The following is a 23,710-nucleotide window of genomic DNA, read 5'->3' on the forward strand; positions in this document are numbered from 1 at the left end:
CTTGTGATGAATTTTGTCCCCTCTGGACACTTTTGTGGAAAAATGTCCACACATAAAGAAACTGCCATAAAATCCTCATACTTCAATATTTATTTCTACTTTTCTTTCATGAATCACTTAAACAACTTCACACATGCTCTAAACTACCAACATTTCAAGCGCTTTCAGGATTTTAACTCTTTAAATACCAGTCTGAAAATACCAAGTTTTAAATGTTTTTTTTGTTTTTTTGTTTTCAAAAAAAGACAAAACATGAATAATTTTCCATAAAATAAACAGTCGGTGGATGAGACTTTGGTGGTAATTAGAGTCTTGGATGTGTCAAAGATTATCAATGAAATTGATTTGATTGCATCAGTATTTTTCTGTAGTGTCAGATTCTCCCTTCATGGCCAAAAATGCCCCATTGACTTCCATTATAACTACATTCATTAATCTGGCTGCTATTCCAGTATAAAACCATGACTCTGTGATGTTACTGTTTCATGTAGAAGAAACTAGTGATATTTGACATTTTTACAGAATTTGATTAGATTCATCCATTTCCTCATTGTAGGTTGATGCATGAAAGTGTGTGTGTGTGTGTTCAAAAAATGAATAATAATAATAACAATAATAATAATAATAATAACAATAATAATAATAATAATAATAATAATAATAATAATAATAATAATAAAAGTCCCCAAAATGTAAGAACATTCCAAAAGTAATGAGGCATACATACAGAGACCTGACAAAAGGATAAAATGGAGCCCAAACCTCAAACTGAGGTCAACTAAACAATAAGGCAACTAAGGTTTCAACTGAACCTGATCAAAGTGACCCACCACACATGAGACACACACAGGTTTTATACTCTCAGGACTAGTCCAAAACAGGAACAAGGGGAAACTTGAATAACAATTTAACAATTAACTATTAACACAGCTAACACACCTAAACTAAACATAGACTAAGGGAACAAAGAGACAACCTCCGCACAAAGAAACAATTCTTCCAACCCAACAAATCCTATCCAAAGGAACCTTCAAGGCTCCTGCAGTCCTGTTCCCCCTCTTCCTCTTCCCCTGGACCTCCTTCAAAACGTCCTCTTTGTCAGGCTTCAGGCCTTTTGCCAGAGGAGCTCAAACAAAGACAAAAGGTGAGTGTTTGTGGAAGGACAAACCCATGATCACAAAGCTAAATTGTGTGCACACAAATCACCAAACTGCTGATGGAAGAAAATGTATCTGAAACCCAAAGACTGTGCAGTGTCTTTATAAGTGTCAGAGAAGAAAATAGTAAACAGAACACTGACGCTGATGGTGGATGACTGCTGGGGCCGCCACATTGTGTGTTCCTGTTTCTATGAAGTGTTGGGTCCATCTTGTTCTTGGGGGTCATTTTTAGGCCCCTTACAACAGGAGGAGAAAGTCAGTCTGTTTATTTTAGAGAAAAGCTCCTTGACACATCAGACTGAATCATTCAGGGTTTAATCTACATCTTTTATTCTTTATTCAGGTTGAACAGCTGCAGTTTGTCAGAGATCAGCTGTGATTCTCTGGGACCAGCTCTGAAGTCCAACCCCTCCCATCTGAAACATCTGGACCTGAGTGGAAACAACCTGGAGGGTTCAGGAGTGAAGCAGCTGTGTGGTTTTCTGGAGAGTCCAGACTGTAGACTGGAGACTCTGAGGTCAGTTCACTGTCTGTTACTGTTGTAGATCTGATATGTTTAATCACCAACTGAATCTAATTCATCTTCATTTATAACTTTATTGATCCTCAAACTGAAGACAAACCTTTTTGTACATTTATTTTAAACTTTTTGTTTTCATTGTGTGATCATTGTGTCTGTGTTACAGCTTGTTGCTTGAATTTCTGCAGGAACTCTTCTCTTTAACCAGTTTGTTGGAATCCAGTGTCTTTTCCTCTCACATGTCATTTATACTCATGAATTTTTAGAACAATGATGAATTTTGTCCTGCTGATACTGTGGAATGTCCCCTTTCAGGATCTGGCAAAACTGCTCACGCAATTTGGCCCCCATATTGGATTTTGTCAGAAACCTTTAAAAAGCGTCACGCATCTAAAAACTTTCTCTGATTCTCACGAAAACTGTCACAGACCATCTTCAGACCGAGCTGCACAAAAGTTACTTAATGGCATTTTCATTGTCCAATCAGTTTGCCTGCAACAGCCAATCAAAATTGGTGGCGAAGGTTCCAGACGGGATGTGAGGTCATATCTCGGGAACGCTTTGACATAGCGAAATAAAATTTTCCGGTACGTTTCCCGCATCCCCCCCAAGGAGATGTGCTAAATTTGGTGTCATTCAGGCACTAGGGGGCGCTACAGTCAAAAGTAGTCGAAAGAATGACGCGTTGTCTCATATACCGTAATGTATTTGGATGTAGACCTGAACTGCTTTTCATTTCCCACTAGGGGAGCTGAAAGACCACACATTTTCTACTGTCTCTTCATATGAACCACTGCTGGCCCATTTTTTTCACATCTGTCCAACCAGGGGGAGCTCAAAGGCCGCACATCTGGGCTGTTTTCTAGTTAGCTTTGATGCTCAGAGGGCGTCATTCGCGCCATGCCTGCTATTACCTTTCGTGCTGATATTATTAAACTTCCAAAAGTTTTCCCATAGATATGAATGGGACACCGGAAAGTCGGCCATTTTCCCAGCGCGCAATGCATTCTAGGAGTCGTAGTTTCCGCCGCTACTGACTGCTATGTGTTTTCACAACGGGAATTACATTCCCAGATGCCGTTTATTCACCACATTAGTGCTACTACTTGTCTTGCTGAGTTTTAGTTCATGCTGGTCCCCCTCCCCTCGGAGAGAACCTGGTGGTCACCTTTTCGCCCAGCCTTTGAAACGTGAACCACACGTTTAATGCCTTTACGTTCGTTGCATCATGTCCCAATCACAATCAGTGGGATAGTAAGCAGCAGCTGTGTTTCGTGTTATTTTGTTCAACTTTAATGATACACAACAGCTCGGACAGGAAACTGCTTCAGAGCGAACGACCGGAGAATTCACTCAGCGGTACGTCAGTGCGCATGCACACCCCTGAAGTAACACGCGTGCCTCTAATTAGGGCAGATGGCGCTCGTTGCTACTGCAACAATTTACTGACTATTAGTGAACTGGGGCAGAGGTCTATCAACGATTACAATCATCATTACTCACTGAATTCTCAACCGATTTTTAATCCCTTTGGTTTATTAGAAATGTCTGACATATATTTATGATACTATATAAATTGGTCCAATTGAAAATGCAGATCATGTGCAACGCCACTGAAAGGCTTGTAGGCATTTATCAAAACGGATTGATATTGATAATCAACACAGTGCTAATGATAATAATGACACATTACAGTTTATGATATAATGATCACAATTGCTCTCTTATCCTTACATAAGCTGGTAACAACATGCGTCAGTTTAATTTTCCGAAGCTTTACACATACATTCAACGCATCCATAACAGTTACATGATATAAAACATCTTCATCAAATTGGGAACATTTAACAAGACATCTACGCACATAAGCATGTACATGTACTTGGAGTTACATCGGCGATCAGTGTTACATCCGCACACGGCACATCGATTGTATCCAGCCACTGTTATGAATGCAAATGAGGATTATTTTATATAACCCCGGGACTCTCGTTGCGAACACATGACGCGGAAGGGAGCGGCGGAAACTACGCGCCCACAATGCATTGCGCAATTCCCAAGATGGCCGCCGCAATGTGCGTGTCTGCACATATTTCGACAGGTGTGGCGGGCGGATCGGCAGAAGGCATTCACAGTGCATTTCTGCAAGAAATGCAAATTGCTTCTAGTTTCTTTTCATATGAACCGCTGACGGCCGGGTTTTTTGCATCTCCCCATGGCTTCATCTTGCTGTATGGAGTCCATAACTGCTTGGACCCCTCATTGCTGCATGCAGCTATATTTATTATTATTATTATTATTATTATTATTATTATTATTGTTATTCCGTCTTCTGCCATTGGAGTCTATGGCAGCCCATAGAACCATATGGTAAAAAGTTGTGAAATTTTGCACATAACTTAAGGACTGTGGTATATTTAATTTGACTGAGTTACATGTTGCCAGTAAGTATGCTCTAGCGCCACCAACGGGTCAAAGTTGGAGTTACATTTGCACACGTAACTTTTGAACCGTATGCCTGAAATTTACAAACAAGGTATCCTTGTGATCCTTGGATGATGCTGAGTTCAGCCTACCCTATGACGTCATGATGCGTAATGACAGATTTTCCGCCATCTTGGATTTTTTCAAAAACCTTTAAAAAGTTTCACGGGTCCCAAATTTTGTCCGATTCTCACGAAAATCGGCACAGACTATCTTCAGACCAAGCTGCACAAAAGTTACTAGATGGGTTTTTTAATTTCCACTTCGTTCGTCCGCTGCAGCCAATCAAAATCAGCGGCGAAGGTGCTGTTTTCGATGTGGCCAGTGCCCAGATAGGCAACGGTGAGACATATTGACATCATATTTGGCAATATGGGTCCTGACCCGGTCCCAAGTGGACACCATGAATTTGGTGGTGTTTGGTCTCTAGGGGGCGCTGTAATTAGACAAACATGGTTTTTGCTCATATCTCTTGATGGGTTAATATTTGAAATGACTTTGTGACATCCACACGTACTATAGGGTGCCCCATTGATAGTACATGCCAACTTTTCGTGTTAGCCAATCGTTGTTGCCGGCGGCGCCGCCAAACAGGGAGTTTGCTCTTATCTCGGTGACGCTTTGACTTCCGAGGACCAAACTTGGTCAGACTCCCTCCAAAATGCACAACAAAAATTCAATGTCATTCGGCCTCTAGGAGGTGCTGTAATTAACAAATTGCGTATTTGCTCTTTTCTCTTGACGTGTTAGGATTTCAGAGTAAATTTTCATGTTTGCTGAAACTGTGGAATGTCCCCTTTCAGGATCTGGCAAAACTTTTCACGCAATCGCAAGAATTTGGCCGGTCGTATTGGATTTTGTCAAAATTTTGTCAAAAACCTTTAAAAGATTCACAGGTCGCAAATTTTGTCTGTTTCCCAAGATAATCGTCACAGACTATCTTTAGACCGAGCCGCACAAAAGTTACTTAGTGCCATTTTCATTGTCCAATCCGTTTGCCTGCTACAGCCAATAAAAATTGGCGGCGGAGCCTCTAATGTCAGCTCGTATTTCTGCCAATCCTTTGCCGATTCGCTCAAAACTTCTTGTCTAGCCTTATGGCCGATTGGCCGATGTGCTTGGACCCCCTCATTGCTGCATGCAGCTAAATTTTTTTTTACTTTTGTTTTCATTGTGTGATCATTGTGTCTGTGTTACAGCTTGTTGCTTGAATTTCTGCAGGAACTATTTTCTTTAACCAGTTTGTTGGAATCCAGTGTCTTTTCCTCTCACGTGTCATTTATACTCATGAATTTTTAGAACATGTGAACAAGTACAAGTTCTAGAACAAGACACAGGTGTTGGTGTAGACATTCTCCAACATGTCACCAAAGAGAACATCCAAACAAATGTATTCTATATGTGGAATCCAAAAAAGAAGCGAGATGCCGCATTTAGTCCGTGGTCCGCTTTGTGTAACTCCTCCCGTCTTCCATTTCACCTGTTAATCTGTAGAGCGTCGCCTCATAGGACACTGTCTCCACCTGCATCCAACCACTCCCTCAGATTAGGAGACACAGCTGCTTTCCACCGTCTCAGAGCGACTCTGGAAGCTGGAATCAGGCCCATCGTGATGACACAAAATGTTCTGGTCACCTGTCCCCTATTAGACACATAACAGGAGTCAGACCATTCACTCAGGACGTTAGCAGCTTTCATCCAGAATGGAGACACTAATGTCCACTCCCACATACAGCGCAGAAAAGTTCCCAGTTCTGTTTTACATTTTTTAACACTTCTTGTCATTCAGCAGTTTCATTGTTGTGGTAATACCTGTGTATAATCTCGTACTGCGTGAGCTTCCCTCTGCCTCCCTCACATACCTCCCACATCCTGACAACATCTCCAGATGTTTCTCCCTCTCACACTGAGAGAGACACTAGTTAGTTTGTAGGATTGTGAAGCTGTGCAGCACTCCAGTGGCATATTTATATCGTCCATGATACGATTCTCTGAGAAGTTACCTGTTCAAGATTTTACACAATTCAATTCAATTCAATTCAGTTTTATTTATATAGCACCAATAACAATACAAATCATCTCAAGACGCTTCACAAAAACCAGCCTGAAACCTCCAGAGCAGCCTGAGGGAAAAACTCCCTGTAACAGGAAGAAACCTGGAGCAGAACCAGCTCATATGGAGGAAGCATCTGCTGAAGACCAGCCGGGTAGAACCAGAGAAGATAGAGAGAGAAGAACAGGAGAAACTAGATAAACTAACTTCTGTCATAGATACAAACATCAAGCTGAAGGAAACATGTAGGATCTAGTAATATAACACATAGCTGATGATCTGTGACAGTTTGTGAGTATAACAGGAATCATGGGCAGGTTGGTGAATAGTTCATCTAGGTAGGAGTGGACACCTGGAGGAGGACATGAAGACTGGGACAGATGCAGTTTATGGAGCTCCACAGGTCTGATACACAGACTCCAGACCATGAAGACTGGGCTGGTTGATGAGGCTATGGCAACAGACTCACCTACTCCTTTGACCTGTTCTGGGAACGTCCCACCTATTTTACAACAAGTCTCTGGCCCAACGCATAACCATGGTCACACTCTAGATCTAGTTTTTACCCTTGGCATGACCACTCCCACCTTCACTGTTGAGGATTTAGGGATCTCAGATCACCTGTGCATCAAGTTTTCTGCAAATCTTCATTCTGATCCTACACCTCAACTGCCTGCCTACTCCCGTATAATATCCTCCTCTACAGCCAGACAGTCCACTGAGGCATATTTATCCTCTGCACCTGGGACTTCTGATGTCCCTCCCTCCTCGCCCCTCCTCACCGAGGAATTACTCTCCCAGTTCAACTCAACCTGTGTCAACATCCTAGACTCTATCGCTCCTCTCAAACTTAAAAAAACCCAAAAACAAAACTCACCCCTGGTTAAACAACAACAACATCCATACTCTCAGGCAATCGTGCAGAAAGGCAGAAAGAAAATGGAAAAAGGACAAGCTGCAGATCTCCTCCCAGATCCTAAGAAATCACTTATACAAATTTCAGGAAGCAGTCAAGTCAGCAAGAACCGAATACTTCTCCGATTTAATTTCCAATAGTGCCCATAATCCAAAGATCTTATTTAACACCATAAACTCTATCATTTGTCCTCCTCCAAACACCACCCTTGACGTATCCCCTGCCAAATGTATGGAATTCTCCACATTTTTCATCAACAAAGTGGAACTATTTCCATCCCTCCTCCCATTACACTGCCGCTCCCAGGTCTGCTCATCCAAATTGAACTCTTTCGCTCCTATCTTCTTACCCACCCTAACACAGATTGTCACCAGCATGAAAGCAGCAACCTGCCCTCTTGATATTATCCCCACCGATCTCCTGAAGGATGTTTTTGTCACCACCGGTCCAAGTAACACCTGGATGATCCCACCCAGCCCCAAAAATACAGACCCATTTCTAAACTCCCATTCCTGTCTAAAGTCCTTGAAAAGACCATCCTCAATCAGCTACTGTCCTACCTGCATCAAAATAACATCCTGGAGAAATTCCAATCCGGCTTTAAGACAAATCACAGAACCGAATTTATCGCCCCCTCAATCCTAACGATCAATCCAAAATCACCAACATCCACAACTGCATAAAGGAAATAAAGTCCTGGATGACAGAAAAAATTCTTCAACTAAACGAATCCAAATCAAATCATCCAATCATCAATCATCTCTCCCCCGTCTACAATTAATTCAAAACGCTGCAGCCAGACTCCTGACAGGGTTTCGAAAGACAGACCACATCACCCCTGTCCTTGCCTCCCTCCACTGGCTGCCAGTTAAATTTCGAATTGATTTTAAACTTCTTTTATTTTTATATAAAGCCCAGAATGGAGCAGGCCCCTCCTACCTGTCAGAACTTCTAACTCCTTACTCCCCTTCCAGGCCCCTCAGGTCCGCTGACCAAGGGCTTTTAATAGTTCCACGCTGTCTTCATAAACTCAGGGGTGACGGTGCTTTCGCAGTTGCTGCCCCCAGACTGTGGAACAGCGCCCCCTCTCTGTCAGACTTGCCCCCTCAATTGACTCTTTCAAATCAAGGCTCAAGGCCTACTTCTTTACCTTAGCTTTTAAGTCTTCTTGATCTTTGTTGCATTGCTGGATTTGTTATTGGTTGCTGTTTTTGTTTTTTTGTTTTTTCACTTAATTATTGTACAGCACTTTGGTTAACCTCGGTTGTTTTTAAGTGTGCTTTATAAATAAATTTGATTGATTGATTGATGATGTTTAGAGCCAAATATAATGACTTCTGTTTTGTCTGAGTTTAAAAGTAGAAAAATTATTACAGGTCATCCAAGCCTTTATGTCTTTAAGGCATGCTTGGAGTTTAACCAGCTGATTAGTTTCATCTGGTTTCATAGATAAATATAGCTGGGTATCATCTGCGTAGCGATGGAAGTTTATGCCGTGCTTTCTAATAATATAGCCTAAGGGAAGCATGTATAATGTGAATAATATTGGTCCTAGCACAGAACCCTGAGGAACTCCATAGCTTACTTTGGTATATATAGAAGAGTTGTTGTTTACATGGAAAAACTGGAATCTGTCTGACTGATATGATTCAAACCAGCCTAGTGCAGTTCCTGTAATCTTGATCACACTTTCAAGTCTCTGTAGTAGAATACTGTGATCAACAGTGTCAAATGCAGCACTGAGATCTAGCAGGACAAGTATAGAGACAAGTCCATCGTCTGAAGCCATGAGGAGATCATTGGTAACTTTAACCAGAGCTGTTTCTGTGCTATGATGAGCTCTAAAACCTGACTGAAACTCTTCAAACAAACTATTCCTGTTTAAATGATCAAGCAACTGATTGACAACAACCCTTTCCAAAACTTAAGAGATAAAAGGAAGGTTGGAAATTGGCCTATAGTTGCTAAAACATCTGGGTCAAGAGTGGGTTTTTAAGTAATGGTCTAATTACAGCAGTTTTAAAAGACTGGGGCACATATCCTTAATAAAGATAAGTTTATCTGATTTAATATGGAGGTATTAATTAATGGAAAAACCGGTAACACTTTCTATGAAAGTTATATTTATAACGCCCTATGAATGCACTCATAATGTTTTATAAGGTGTCTATAAAGCATTATAATGGTCATTATTACCATCTATACATATTCACAAGTCGTCATAACCAACTTCATGATGCATTATGACAACTGGTTATGAATGATTATAATTTTAATCTGAATAGTGCATTATAAATATGTCAATATCTGCCTAGTCACTTGTTAGTTTTATAATGCATCATAACTACTTTGCTTTGCTAAATGTGCATAGTGATGCATAATGAGTTTTGACTTCGCCTATAGTGCTTTATATCTGTAGTTATAAGTATATGTAATAAAGTTATAATAATGATTACATCTCCCTACAGCACACTGTTATAAACAGCCATGCAATATCATAAGTGCTATTTTTCAGCGCTAAGTAAAGTGACAAGAATATGACACTATTATTAACAGATATAAGTTACTATGAGTAATTAAAAGGTGCAATGAACTAAGTCCTGAGTCTGGCATCTTTACCCCATATGCACAGTGTTAATATCATAGGTGTTATTTGTCAGCTTTAGGTAAATTAGAGCAAATGAAATGCCTGGACAGTAAAGACAAAAGAAATGCATTTAGTTCACTTTATTTTCATTTAAACCAACACACATAATCAGAATGATTATCAATGTTCTGAGCACATTACACAAACACATGAAACACATGAAACAGGCCACAAAAGTGGCACGGCGTGGTCCTAGAGATGTGGCTCTTAAAAGTGCCTTTGGGTTGGTGACGTGATTCAGGGTCAGAGGTCAGGAGATGGTTTGACAGCAACTACAAGAAGAACAGAGGCAAATCTTTAGTGCTCTAGCTGGGTTTGTTTTTTATGCAGAAAGGTTTGATTGAAAACACATAAGCAGATCACGTTTTTTTGTTTAAAGCAGCCTAATGAGACATTATATTACCGCATATCATGCAGACACCGCAGATTACCCGTAGGTGACTTAACCTAGCTAGACGAAAGTTACCAGACACGGCTAGTTTTAACTCACAAATTACATCGTTTTCATATTCTTGCGTTTAATGATTGAAACCATTCGAAATCATTGCTTTAATATGTAAACGATGTGCTTCATGTAAGCAAAGTAAGACATTAGCTCACAAAACATTAGCAGGACAGAGAGACAACCTACCTGTCCTGGAGAGGATTCAGCGGAGAAAGGAAAGAAAAGCCGCTTTACGACTAGTACATACAGTCAATGCTTTACGACAGTGGGAGGAGCTGGGGACGGACGTGGGTGGGGTCAGAGGTCAGGGGTCATGGACTAAGGAATGACATTTCTACAATAATAATAATATTAATAAAAACGATATTAAAATAATATCTGACGGCATTCAATAAATGCGGACATTTCTAGCGATCCTGTATAAAGAAGCGGTGAAATGCCAACCCGGTGTCATAGTGGATGTGAAACTGTCACGAAAATTAATCTATTGTTTGGTGCCTGCTGATTTTTATCAAATTTTCATGCCGCTCGAAACGAATTTCAAACTGATGTATTTCAATTGGAAGTTATTTCGTGAGGACGACTGTCAATGTGACACTGCGCAATGAAGAGGTTTGATTTAATTTCATTTAGACTAGATTTGTAATGGTCTTATTTCGGTTTTTAATGTAACGTCAATTTTGCTGCAGGATTCGGCACTTTGAGATTCGAAAAAAAAAAAAAAATGGTTGTTTGTTATATCGGTCTCTTATACAGGATCGCTAGAAATGTCCGCCTTTATTGAATGCCGTCAGATATTATTTTGATATCGTTTTTATTTATATTATCATTATTGTAGAAATGTCATTCCTTAGTCCATGACCCCTGACCTCTGACCCCACCCACCCACCTCCGTCCCCAGCTCCTCCCACTGTCGTAAAGCATTGACTGTATGTACTAGTCGTAAAGCGGTTTTTCTTTCCTTTCTCCTCTGAGTCCTCTCCAGGACAGGTAGGTTGTCTCTCTGTCCTGCTAATGTTTTGTGAGCTATTGTCTTACTTTGCTTACATGAAGCACATGGTTTACATATTAAAGCAATGATTTCGAATGGTTTCAATCATTAAACGCAAGAATATGAAAACGATGTAATTTGTGAGTTAAAACTAGCCGTGTCTGGTAACTTTCGTGTAGCTAGCTTAAGCCACCTACGGGTAATCTGCGCTGCCTGCACGATATGCGGTAACATAATGTCTCATTAGGCTGCTTTAAACAAAAAACGTGATCTGCTTATGTGTTTTCATTCAAACCTTTCTGCATAAAAACAAACCCAGCTAGAGCACTAAAGATTTGCCTCTGTTCTTCTTGTAGTTGCTGTCAAACCATCTCCTGACCTCTGACCCTGAATCACGTCACCAACCCAAAGGCACTTTTAAGAGCCACATCTCTAGGACCACGCGTGTGTAATGTGCTCAGAGCGTTGATAATCATTCTGATTATGTGTGTTGGTTTAAATGAAAATAAAGTGAACTAAATGCATTTCTTTTGTCTTTACTGTCCAGGCATTTCATTTGCTCTAATTTACCTAAAGCTGACAAATAACACCTATGATATTAACACTGTGCATATGGGGTAAAGATGCCAGACTCAGGACTTAGTTCATTGCACCTTTTAATTACTCATAGTAACTTATATCTGTCAATAATAGTGTCATATTCTTGTCAGTTTACTTAGCGCTGACAAATAGCACTTATGATATTGCATAGCTGTTTATAACAGTGTGCTGTAGGGAGATGTATTCATTATTATAACTTTATTACATATACTTATAACTACAGATATAAAGCACTATAGGCGAAGTCAAAACTCATTATGCATCACTATGCACATTTAGCAAAGCAAAGTAGTTATGATGCATTATAAAACTAACAAGTGACTAGGCAGATATTGACATTTATGATGCACTATTCAGATTAAAATTATAATCATTCATAACCAGTTGTCATAATGCATCATGAAGTTGGTTATAACGACTTGTGAATATGTATAGATGGTAATAATGACCATTATAATGCTTTATAGACACCTTATAAAACATTATGAGTGCATTCATAGGGCATTATAAATACAACCTTCATAGAAAGTGTTACCGAAAAACCTCCTGGAGCAGCTTAGTCGGGATGGGGTCTAGAAGACAAGTTGATGGTTTAGATGCTGTAATAACTGAAGTGAGCTGAGGAAGATCAATTAGGGAGAAAGAATCCAATCAAACTTTATTTATAGAGCACCTTCCATGTATGGACATGCAACACAAAGTGCTTTACACACAAAAATCAAAAACACACACAAAAACCAAAAACAATTACAAGAATATAAATCAAAAACAATTACCCGCACCCCCCACCCTCCATACTGCGTGCGCACACACACACACACCCCTGCACAGTCACAATACTGACAAAAGGGAGACATGTCATGACACTGAGGATTGAGGAAGCTCCTCCCACTCTGGGAGGAGCCACGGGCAGAGCCACAGGGGGCTCCAGCACCCAGGCCCCCCCGACCCTGACAGACGAAAACCAGTCGGACCAAAGGGACCCAGGGACAGCATCCCCAGCAGCCCCAGAGTAGCTAAATGCCGCCTCACCATGGGTTTTATTTCTTGGTTTTGGTATGGATAAGGTCCGATAAGTAAGAGGGCGTAAGGCCAGTAAGAGATTTAAAAACTATTAAAAGAACCTTAAATGGATCATTTGGATCATCACATTACACCTAAAACCGGTGTAATGTGCTGCTGCCCTCTGGTCCTCGTTAGCACACGTGCGGCTGAGTTCTGTGATAACTGAAGATTTAAAATACTCTTTTTGGGAAGACCAGAGAGCAGGGCATTACAATAATCTAATCGACAGGAGATAAAAGCATCAGCACCTCCGTACTGGCCTGAGAGAGAAACGGGCGACTCTGGATATATTCTTAAGATGATAAAAAACTATTTTCGTCATATTTTTGATATGTGGAATAAAATTCAGCTCAGAGTCAAAAATCACAGCCAGATTTTTTACTGATTGTGTTGGTTTATTATCTTGAAGTTTTGGTAAAAGTTTCTCTCTCCGACCTTCAGGACCTGTAACTAAAACCTCAGTTTTGTCCTGGTTTAGTTGTAGGAAATTTGCTGCCATCCATGACCAGATATCTGGGGAGGAAGCATGTGCAGATTAAAAAGAAGTGGACCTTAAATTGATCCTTAGGGAACCCCGCATCCAATTTCATGGGTTCTTGAGGAACATGTATCCATACTTACATAAAAGCATCGTCTGTGAGATAAGAACGAAACCAGTTAAAAACAGTACCAGAAAGGCCGACCAGGTTTAGAGTCTATTTAACAAAATGTGATGGTCTACTGGATCTAAGCGCCGCTTTTGATACAACACTGAGAGCTTTTTATTATCTAAATTCCACCTGATGTTGTTTAAAATCTTTAAAAGTGTTGTCTCGGTACTGTGGTTCCTCCTAAAACCAGACTGATGTTTCTCTAAAATGTTATTTCTGTTTAAAAAGTCATTAACTTGGTTAATAACCAGTTTTTCTAAAATTTTACTTAAAAATGGTAAGTTGGATACAGTTCGGCAGTTATTAAAGACACTTGGATCTAAATTGCTCTTCTTCAGAAGGGGTTTCACCACTGCTATTTTGAAGGTATTGTAGGGAAGACACCGGTCTGAAGAGAGCAATTCATGATTTTTAAAAGCTGTTCCTCAAGGAATCCATAAGACGATTTTAATCTCTTTTTAATCTTTTAATCTTTCATATCTTTGACAGATGGAAGGGTGCTATGAATTTTATCTCTAATGCCAACAATTTTATCAGTGAAGAAGCTCATGAAGTCATTACTGCTGAGGGCTGAAGGAATAGATGCTCAACAGAGCTGTGACTCTTTGTCAGCCTGGCTACAGCTGAAAAGAAATCTGGGCTTGTTCTTGTTTTCTTCTATTAATGAAGAATAATATGCTGTCCTAATCTTACAGAGAGTTTTTTTTATAAGTTGTTAAACTATCTTTCCAGGCTATGTGAGCTTCTTCAGAACTAGTGGAATGACAAATTCTTTCCAGCTTTGAACGGTTCCACTGTGAATTATACCATGGAGCTGCCCTCCTTCCATTTACCACCTTCTTTTAAGAGGAGCAACTAGATTTAAAGTTGTACTAAGCGATGCTGTCGTGCTGTCAACAAAATAATCTATTTGTGATGGAGTTAGATTGTGGTTGCTCACATCCACATCACTAACATAAGGCACTGAGTTAAATACTGAAGGTATTAATTCCTTATATCTAGTTACAGCATCATCAGATAAGTGTCTACCATAAAGAAATGTCTTTACAATTTCTGTGTAATTACTTATCGTAAATTCAAATGTTACAAGAAAATGATCAGACAATAGAGGGTTGTGAGAATATACGGTTGGACCTTCAGTTTCTAGGCCATAAGTTGGAACAAGATCTAAGGTGTGATTGAAACAGTGAGTTAAACCATTTACTTTCTGAGAAAAGCCAATTGAGTCTAATAATGACATAAATGAAGAGCTAAGACTGTCACCGCTGTGACCAAGTCCAGTAAACACAATGAGGAACAGGTATCAAAAAGTACCAAGAGGCCTAGAAGAACATATAGAACATTTTCTGAAAAAGAGTTTTTAAATGACTTAACAAATGTGAACTGGCATACTGTTCTGGATTGCTTGCATCCAGATGCTGCGTTAGTAACTTTTATGAAATTATTCTCAGCTGTTTGTGATAAACATGCTCCAATTAAGAAGCTATCAGTTAGATCAGCTAAAGCTCCCTGGATTGACAATGAATTGAAAAGCCATTTTAAAGAAAGAAACTTACTAAAAAAGTCTGCCATTGAAAATGGTAGCCCTGCGGAATGGCAAGCTTATCGATCACTGAGGAACAAAATTAACCAAAATGAACAAACAGAAAAAAAAACAATATTATAGATCTAAATTTGCTGAGTGTAAGAATGATAGCAAAAAGTTGTGGAGAAAATTTAAGGATATTGTAGGTGAGCGTAAAGCAGATAAAGCATCTACTTTTATTGAATGTGATGGTGCATTTCTAACAAAACCAAAGGATATCGCAAATTATTTTGGTGATTATTTTATGAACAAAGTTGGCACAATCAGAACTCAAATGATGTCGGTACAGTGAGCTTTCAGATTCCATCATCAAAAAAGAAATTATGCAGCTTTAGATTCAGTGTGATCAATGAGGAGGAGCTTGAGAAACTTCTTTTATCGATTAAATGTGATCATCCCTGTGGCATTGATAATTTAGATGCCAGACTTTTGCAGTTATGAGCAAAAATGGTGGTGAGGCCTATTTTAATATTTTCAATTTGTGTATTGATTTAGGTGTGTTTTCTCAGCTGTGGAAGGTTGCAAAGGTAACTCCACTACCCAAAAACAATGGAGTGACTCTGTCAGGACCAAATAGCAGACAGATTTGTATCTTACCTGTCTTAAGTAAACTTATATAAAGTCAGAAATATTTTGAAGAAAATGGCATTAATTCTGAGCACCAGCAGCCTATAAAACTGGCTAATCGACCTGCTCAGCCTTAACATCTCTTACAGATGACTGGTTAAAAAGGACTGATGCGAAATTAACTGTAGGCGTAGTAAAGTTAGACTTTAGCGCAGCTTTCGACATCATAAATAATGAGTTCTTACTCAGAAAGCTGTTAGCTTGTAAATTTAATTATTCAGCGATTAAACGATTGAAAAGTTACCTGGCTAACAGACAACAATGTGTAATGTTTAACGCACCCTCTCAAGCAACGCTAAGTAGTGGCGTTCCACAAGGCAGCAGCCTGGGGCCGCTCCTATATTCTATCTTTGTTAATGACATGCCATATGCATTGAACTTGCGAGTATAGGGATTTATGTTGATGACACAAGATTGTATGTCTGCAGAAAACATTGCATCAGTTAATAAATTACTTCAACAGGAATTGAGGCTGGTCTCAGATTGGATATTGGAGAATAAGTTAAAACTGAACGTCTTTAAAACTGAATGTATTGTTATTGGCTCTAAGCATACGCTGAGGTCTGAACCCAAACTGTGTCTTTCTATGCAAGGAACTGCTATTGAACAGGTTAGAGAAACTAAACTATTGGGAGTAACAGTGGATGAAACTTTGTCTTGGTCAAGTCATATTAATAATATACTGTCTAAAATGAGTAGGAACATTTCTAACATTAGAAGAAGCACTTATCTGCTAAATCAGTATTTAGAATTTGTATTCCATTATGTCACCAAATAATTTTAGTTACAATAACACTACCATCATATCATCCTGCCACTGCATCCTAGCTGCCTGCTGTGATGACCTAATTTCCCTTCGGGAATGTATGGATCTATGTATGAGCAAAAAAAGGCAAAAAAAAAAGGCAAAAGATCCTTCTCAATTGCTTTGGCTCATTTCTCCAAACAGACTGGACATTCTCAACACTCTTAGTGCTTTTGTCAAAATAACCTGGATGGTTCAGCACAAAACCATGGTTCACCTCCAAAAGCTCATATCTCTCCCAAAACAGTTCACTCATGTGTCAAAACTAAATTTCTTTCTCATATAAACAGTCCGTGCCCCCAAAATGCATTGTCCCTTTGGCATTGTGTGAGCACTGCAAGTCAAAATGGTTAGATGTTTTGTCACTATGGCAGAGGACCATTGAAACATCACTTCTGTCCTGTCCACCTCTCAGTCTGAGCCCAGTCCTTCATTCACAATGGTTACTGTACTCGTTTTTTTTTTTTTTTTTTTTTTTTTTTTTTTTTTGTTACCTAACAGAATACAAATGTGAATAAAACTGAAAAAAAAAGAAACAATAGGACTTTACGGTAAGAGTACCCTCCAAGGTTTGACTTCACACATTGCACTCATACTGCCAAGGAAATTTAACCATTTTTATTCACACACATGAAGTAACTTCCATAAATCAGAGTTAAAATAAATGTATACAGCACAATATACTGTAATATAAACACATACACACAAAAAACAAGGAAAGTTATATGTAGCCTACAGTGCTGTAAATAAAGCCGGAGATTCAAAACTAACATTTCTTCACTGGTCACTGTTCTCACCCTCCCTCTCCCTCATCCTCACCCTACTGGACATCATCCTCTTCCTCACCCTCCTTCTCCTGACCATCCTCACACTTCTGTCTGTCTGGCCACAGATTCTCGTCCACATCACAGCGTATATTCTCCCTTGCGATGCAACGAGGGAAGAAACAACGTACATGTCACAACCATCCCCTGCACTGATCTCCTGTAATATCATGACCATTGTAAAACCACTGGATGGAGCAAGGACCTGTGATTTTGAGCCTGATGCTCATACACTCTCCACCTCCAAGCGGAGAAAAACTCCTCAACAGGACTGAGGAAAGGAAAGTAAGGTGGTAGGACCATGACCATCCTTGGCTGAGTAGTGAACCAGGCTCTGATGAGCAGCCACGGTGAAACTTCACATTGTCCCACACAGTTACATGCTTTGGTAGGTGAGGCCCTACGAGGCCTCTCTCATTCTCAGGGATCAAATCAGAATGAAGACGGTCCAAGAAGATGAGGAGCTTCTGTGTATTGTATGGGCCAAGACTGGGGATGTGAGTGTCCACACCTTTTTCAGAAATGGCAGCAGAGCTAAAAAAAGGTTCACATCAGAAAATTAAAATGACATGGTAATGTTCTATGTTCTCCTCCACAAGTTCTATATACTACTGGCCACTACTGCAGTGGTTCCAAACCTGGGGTCCATGTTCCCCTAGGGACAGGCCTACGCAGAGGAACCACAGAGGGGATGTGAGAGAAAGCAGAGGGGGAAATCATCAATGACTAGACATAGTGTAATGTTACAGTAAAACCCACAGTATTAGATAGATCTGCTTGGGAGGCGCTAATTAAGCAGATACTTGGATTCAGACATCAGGTAAAGAGGTAAAGGGGTTTGGGAACCACTGCTTAATGGTAAAAAGGTTATAATGACAGACAACCAGTGACTGACTTACATGTACCTACTGGTACTGCAGCTCTTTCACTATCACAGCTCCTCTCAAATGGAAACCTGTTGCTTCATGGTCGTCTGATACTTGGTCAATATCCGGTTTGTTGTGGAGATGTTTATAGAGTTGACATTTTGGAATATGGCGTTGTCTTGTGTGTTTGCAGTGTGGATCTGTCTCAGTGTGATGCGTTATTTTCCATCTCCATGTTACAGATGTTGGTCTTCTTGTTGGTCATTGAGAAGTTTTCCTCTGAGGTTGTCGTCCAATCCTAGACATACAATTCAAAGGACAACACTGTATTACCATTCGTAATGTGTGCCTCATGTGTGTCTTACAGAATCAGTTGAGAATTACTCGTGTAATTGTATTGTTGTTTTGTTTACAGTAACTTTACCACAATTGTATCAGTGCATCACTGTTACACTGTATAACACTGTTATACTACTGTGAACTGTATCAGCAAAAAGTCAATAGTTTATTTGTCATTTTTAGTGTCATAACATCCCACTGAGGTAAGATATTACTGTAACACACACACACACACACACACATGAGTAAATGAGTAAATTACATCTCTTGCTTCATGCACAGTGTGCCGTCCTATTCAACATATAATTCCATCATTGACTGAGTACGTACCTGTTTTCCCTGCGATTTAAAAATGCAACTGGCTCCTTTCGACAAGACATATGTCATATGTCAATCATCTGGGGCACCTAGGGAGTCCAATCAGATGTCAGGGTGGGGTCCAGTGCTAGCTCCGCCTCTGCCCCCAAGGATAAAAGTCTAGCTCCGCCTCTGCCCCCAGGCCATCCCAAGGATAAAAGTCTAGCTCCGCCTCTAGTGACGTGTGTGGCTCATTGTGGGACAGTGATTGACAACATGGCAGAAAGCAGCCTGAGCCTTTAGTTAAAAGACAGGTTGGACAACTTCAGTCATTTGGAGACATTTTGGATTCAAATTGTTGGACGTGGAGCAGAAGGAGATACGTGTTGCTGTCATGTCTGCACCTCAAAGCAACACGACAAATTTATTTAGCCATTTAAAGTTCTGCCATGAAGTGTCTATGACAAAGTATTGAGGGAGCAACAGACCCAAAAAGTGCATGAACTTCAGCCACTCAGTCCTCCATGGAGGACACTCTGTACAGCCGCTCCATGTCCCACCAGCTCCTGGAGACAGAGACAGATAACGGAGGCTGTGACATTTATGATATAAAACGTTGGATTTAAAGTTGAGTTTTGATGGTTCAATAAATACTTTTTTAAATCAATGATTAATCATGTCTATTAATCATGATTTCAGTATCAATCAAAACAATCATGATGATCATTTTTTCCATAATTGTCCAGCCCTAAGAAAGAACTTCCTCCTTTGTACCTGCACATTTTTGCCACAAAGGTGTCTGGTGTTTTAAATCTGACACTGCATACGAGATAATGATGCAATCAAATCAGTTTTATTGCTGTGACACATCCCAGACTCTGATTACCACCAAAGCCCCGCCCACCTCCTGTTTATTTCATGGAACATCATGTTATTTTCACAGCAGCATTTAAAGGGTTAAAATCCTGATAAACTCCTTTTAGTCGTAGTTTTGGGAGTTTTGAGCAGGTCTGAAGTTGTTTAAGTGGTTGATGAAAAAAGCAGAGAAAATATTGAAGTGTGATGATTTTATGTCAGTTTCTTTATGTGTGGACATTGTTTCCACCACGGTGTCCAGAGGGCGGTGACCTGGAGGAGGACATAAGGGTTAAACTGTGGAACGTTGATGCTTCATTCCTGGTCAACACACACAGATGAGATCATGTGTTCAGATGTTTATCTGTTAGTGTGTGTGTGTGTGTTCCTGTTTCTATGAAGTGTTGGGTCCATCTTGTTCTTGGGGGTCATTTTTAGGCCCCTTACAACAGGAGGAGAAAGTCAGTCTGTTTATTTTAGAGAAAAGCTCCTCGACACATCAGACTGAATCATTCAGGGTTTAATCTACATCTTTTATTCTTTATTCAGGTTGAACAGCTGCAGTTTGTCAGAGATCAGCTGTGATTCTCTGGGACCAGCTCTGAAGTCCAACCCCTCCCATCTGAAACATCTGGAGCTGAGCTTCAACAACCTGAAGGATTCAGGAGTGAAGCAGCTGTGTGGTTTTCTGGAGAGTCCAGACTGTAGACTGGAGACTCTGAGGTCAGTTCACTGTCTGTTACTGTTGTAGATCTGATATGTTTAATCACCAACTGAATCTAATTCATCTTCATTTATAACTTTATTGATCCTCAAACTAAAGACAAACTCATTTAAACTAGAAAATTCCCTCTGGGAAATTTTGAAAGAGCTACGGGAGCTAATGCCGAGGATACTGTGTGTGTTGACATGGGAGTTAGCACAGGTAGTGTGTGTGTGTGTGTGTGTGTGTGTGTGTGTGTGAGTATGTGTGTGTGTGTGAGTGAGTGTGTGTGTGTGTGTGTGTGTGTGTGTGTGTTTGTGAGGATGTGTGTGTGTGTGTGTGTGTGTGTGTGTGTGTGTGGGACACAGGGATCAGCTGCATTAACAGCAGAGACACAGAAAAGAGTGAGATTTCCTCCTTTTCACTGGTCTCACATTTGGGCTCACTGTGACAAAACGGTAGCTCGTATCAGAAAAACAAGCAGACCGTGGGCGTCGTAAGACCTTCCTGAAGACTTTGATATACAACAAGTTTGTCTACAACTGTGTAAAAAATCATGTGTCTAGTGTGTAAATTGTGGCCGGGACGAGCGTGGAAAGAGAAAAGTTTCAGGCGATTTCACACACGTTCTCTCACTCTAAGTAGCAACATTCCGCACTCTAACACCAGATTTTTGGAAAAAGATCATGGTCATTGAACAGTGATTGATCAACAACGATAAGACCTATCAAACCAAGATGATAATACACCAACACACAAGGCTTGTGTCTACATTTTAAAGTTTAAATGAAGTCTGTAGGTGAAAGTTTGCCTGAGCAGTACACCTTTGATAAACTGTGTGTTTGGGTTCTTTTTTTGGTCCGTCCCATTCATTTCCAATGGGACATTTGTCGCAGTTCGTATTTCGTAAAGAAAAGTAATAACACACTGATCCCGATAGAACCGCACGTTTTCATATATAAGGGACGAACAAAGGAAGGAAGATGAAGAATGATAAATAAGAAGAAACACGTGGGATAACAATAGGGCCCGAGCGTTGCCTTGTAGCCCTGATAACTCTTTAGTTTTTGTTCTTGTCCTTGTAGAGTCACTGTTCCAGCTCCTCAACTTTCTGACTGAATCATTCAGGGTTTAATCTACATCTTTTATTCTTCATTCAGGTTGTTTAACTGCAGTTTGTCAAAGATCAGCTGTGATTCTCTGGTCTCAGCTCTGAAGTCCAACCCCTCCCATCTGAAACATCTGGAGCTGAGATTCAACAAGCTGAAGGATTCAGATGTGAAGCATCTTCTTGATCTTAAGAAGAGTTCAGACTATAAACTGCAGACTCTGGAGTGAGTAGAGGGTTCCAGTCAGTCCATGCTGCTTTCATCAGTATCGTCCTAAACACAGTTAGTATCAAAGATCCAGTGTTTCCTGTAAACCTGCAGCTTCTCAGTGAAGCTGTGAGAGGAGAATGGAGACAGGCTTCAGGATTGGACAGAAAGACAGAGAGAGAGACAACAGTCAGCCAATCAGATGAGCCAGAAGCTTGTTGTGACCATGTGTTTGAGTTGATGTGAAGACGACTGTTGTTGTTGTGTTGATGTGTCCAGGAAATAAAGCTGGATTCCAGCTGACAGCCTTCCAAGATGTATAGAGACAGTGGTGGTCATTCATCACATCTGATCAACAACTGATCACAGCTCTGAAACAGTCTGACTGAAGCCTGCACATCACAGAAGCAGCGTTACATTTAGTAACCATGAGTTTCTTAGTCAGCTGATCTTTGTTTCCATGGAGCAGCAGTAAATCCATCACTAAAGTGTTGGTGCAGTAATGAAGCGTTCAGGACTCTCAGCAGTTTCTTAGTGAAATCTGTAGAGGAAACAGACTTGATGCTAAAAGTCTCTGCAGGTCTGTGTGTGTTCACTCCAACACGTTAACATGAAGCTGAAAGGAAGCTGGCTGAGCTCCACAGCTGCTCCACTGCTGCTCTGAACAGGACTCAAGTCCCTGCTGCTCTTTCTACTGGATGTGATGATGACGGGAAACACTCCTTCACCTCCTCTCTTCTTTCTCCTCCTCTCTACAGGTGGTGGGGGTGATCTTTCTTAAGGTGAAGAGGACGATGTGTGAGCTGAGAGGATAAACAGAGGATGAAGCAGCAGATTTTTTGTAGAGAGACTCTGGCTACAGATACATGCTGCAATAAGTGAGGTTTGAAGAAACTTAGCAACTGCAGTAACCACACATCATAGCACATTCCTCCACTTTCTTCTTCTTTTTTGGCAGTGTATTTGCTAAGATTAAACAGAATTTCATGATGATGTACCAGAAAACCACTAAACTGTTCAGAACCGTTCAAACTTCCAAGATTGATCGTTGTCATAATTGTTAGTCTTTAAATGCAGCTGTTAAATCAATTATGAATGTATGTTCCATCTCTAGTTATCACTTGTACTGTCCTGTTCAAACATCCTGTTAGCTTTCAGAAGGCTAACCCTAACCCTAGTGCTAGTCTGGCCATCGTTGTGCTGACGTCTTTATGGTGGGAGGTGAAAAGATCATCACGCTTTCTACAGAGAAGAGTTTCTTTAACCCTTTATGGGTCTAGGAATCATATTTGGTAACTTCAGCACATTTAAATCATATAAAATATCAAATCTAGAACATGACACATGTTTTGATCTTATCCTCATGGACTGATCTCAGTGATGTTATCATGGGTTTAATTAATATTAATTAATCTGATTTCTGTTTTTCCTGCCCATTTGTTTTTTCTTCACTCGATCTTAGAATATTGTTAAGTTTTGTTGTATTATTTGTTCTTTATATGTCTTTTTAATGTATCTTTTTAACTGTATTAATGAGGAAGAGTAGCAGTGACCTAGGGCACAGCTACTCTTGAATGAATGAATGAATGAAGTGGTCACACTGTGTCTTGCAGTATTTCTCAAAACAATATATCAACAAAAAGAACTGAGTTGTGTTTTTTAATGCTTTTGTAGTGAGATTGTTCTTTTTACATCATCTTTCATCATTTCCGTTCTCTCTCTCTTTTTCTTTTCCTACTTTTGAGTCAGTGATGACATCATCCTCCTCCTCCTCCTCAGGTTTTTTAAGGTTTCACTCATTCTGATGATGTTGTAGCACATACATGTTAATAATAAATACTAAAAATCTCTATTTTTCATCATATTTTCCACATATGTGAACAGCACTTGCTGAGTGAACCAAAATGAATTGGTTTGTAATGTTCATCTCAACAATTTTCTTATAGTTATTCTTCCTGTGGT

General features: G+C 40.1%; 2 long non-coding RNA genes across 2 annotated transcripts; one reads left to right on the forward strand and one right to left on the reverse strand.

Moving 5' to 3' along the window:
- Positions 1-21: 21 nt before the first annotated feature.
- LOC124998918 lies at positions 22-20,693 on the forward strand. Its single transcript, XR_007111109.1, has 3 exons — positions 22-500; positions 19,670-19,676; positions 20,659-20,693. It is a non-coding gene; the product is annotated as an uncharacterized LOC124998918 (long non-coding RNA).
- LOC124998914 lies at positions 17,152-20,363 on the reverse strand. Its single transcript, XR_007111104.1, has 2 exons — positions 18,908-20,363; positions 17,152-18,536 (listed from the first exon to the last, which is right to left on the reverse strand). It is a non-coding gene; the product is annotated as an uncharacterized LOC124998914 (long non-coding RNA).
- Positions 20,694-23,710: the final 3,017 nt, after the last annotated feature.

This window comes from Mugil cephalus, chromosome 21, assembly GCF_022458985.1.
Source record: "Mugil cephalus isolate CIBA_MC_2020 chromosome 21, CIBA_Mcephalus_1.1, whole genome shotgun sequence".
Taxonomy (NCBI): Eukaryota; Metazoa; Chordata; class Actinopteri; order Mugiliformes; family Mugilidae; genus Mugil; species Mugil cephalus.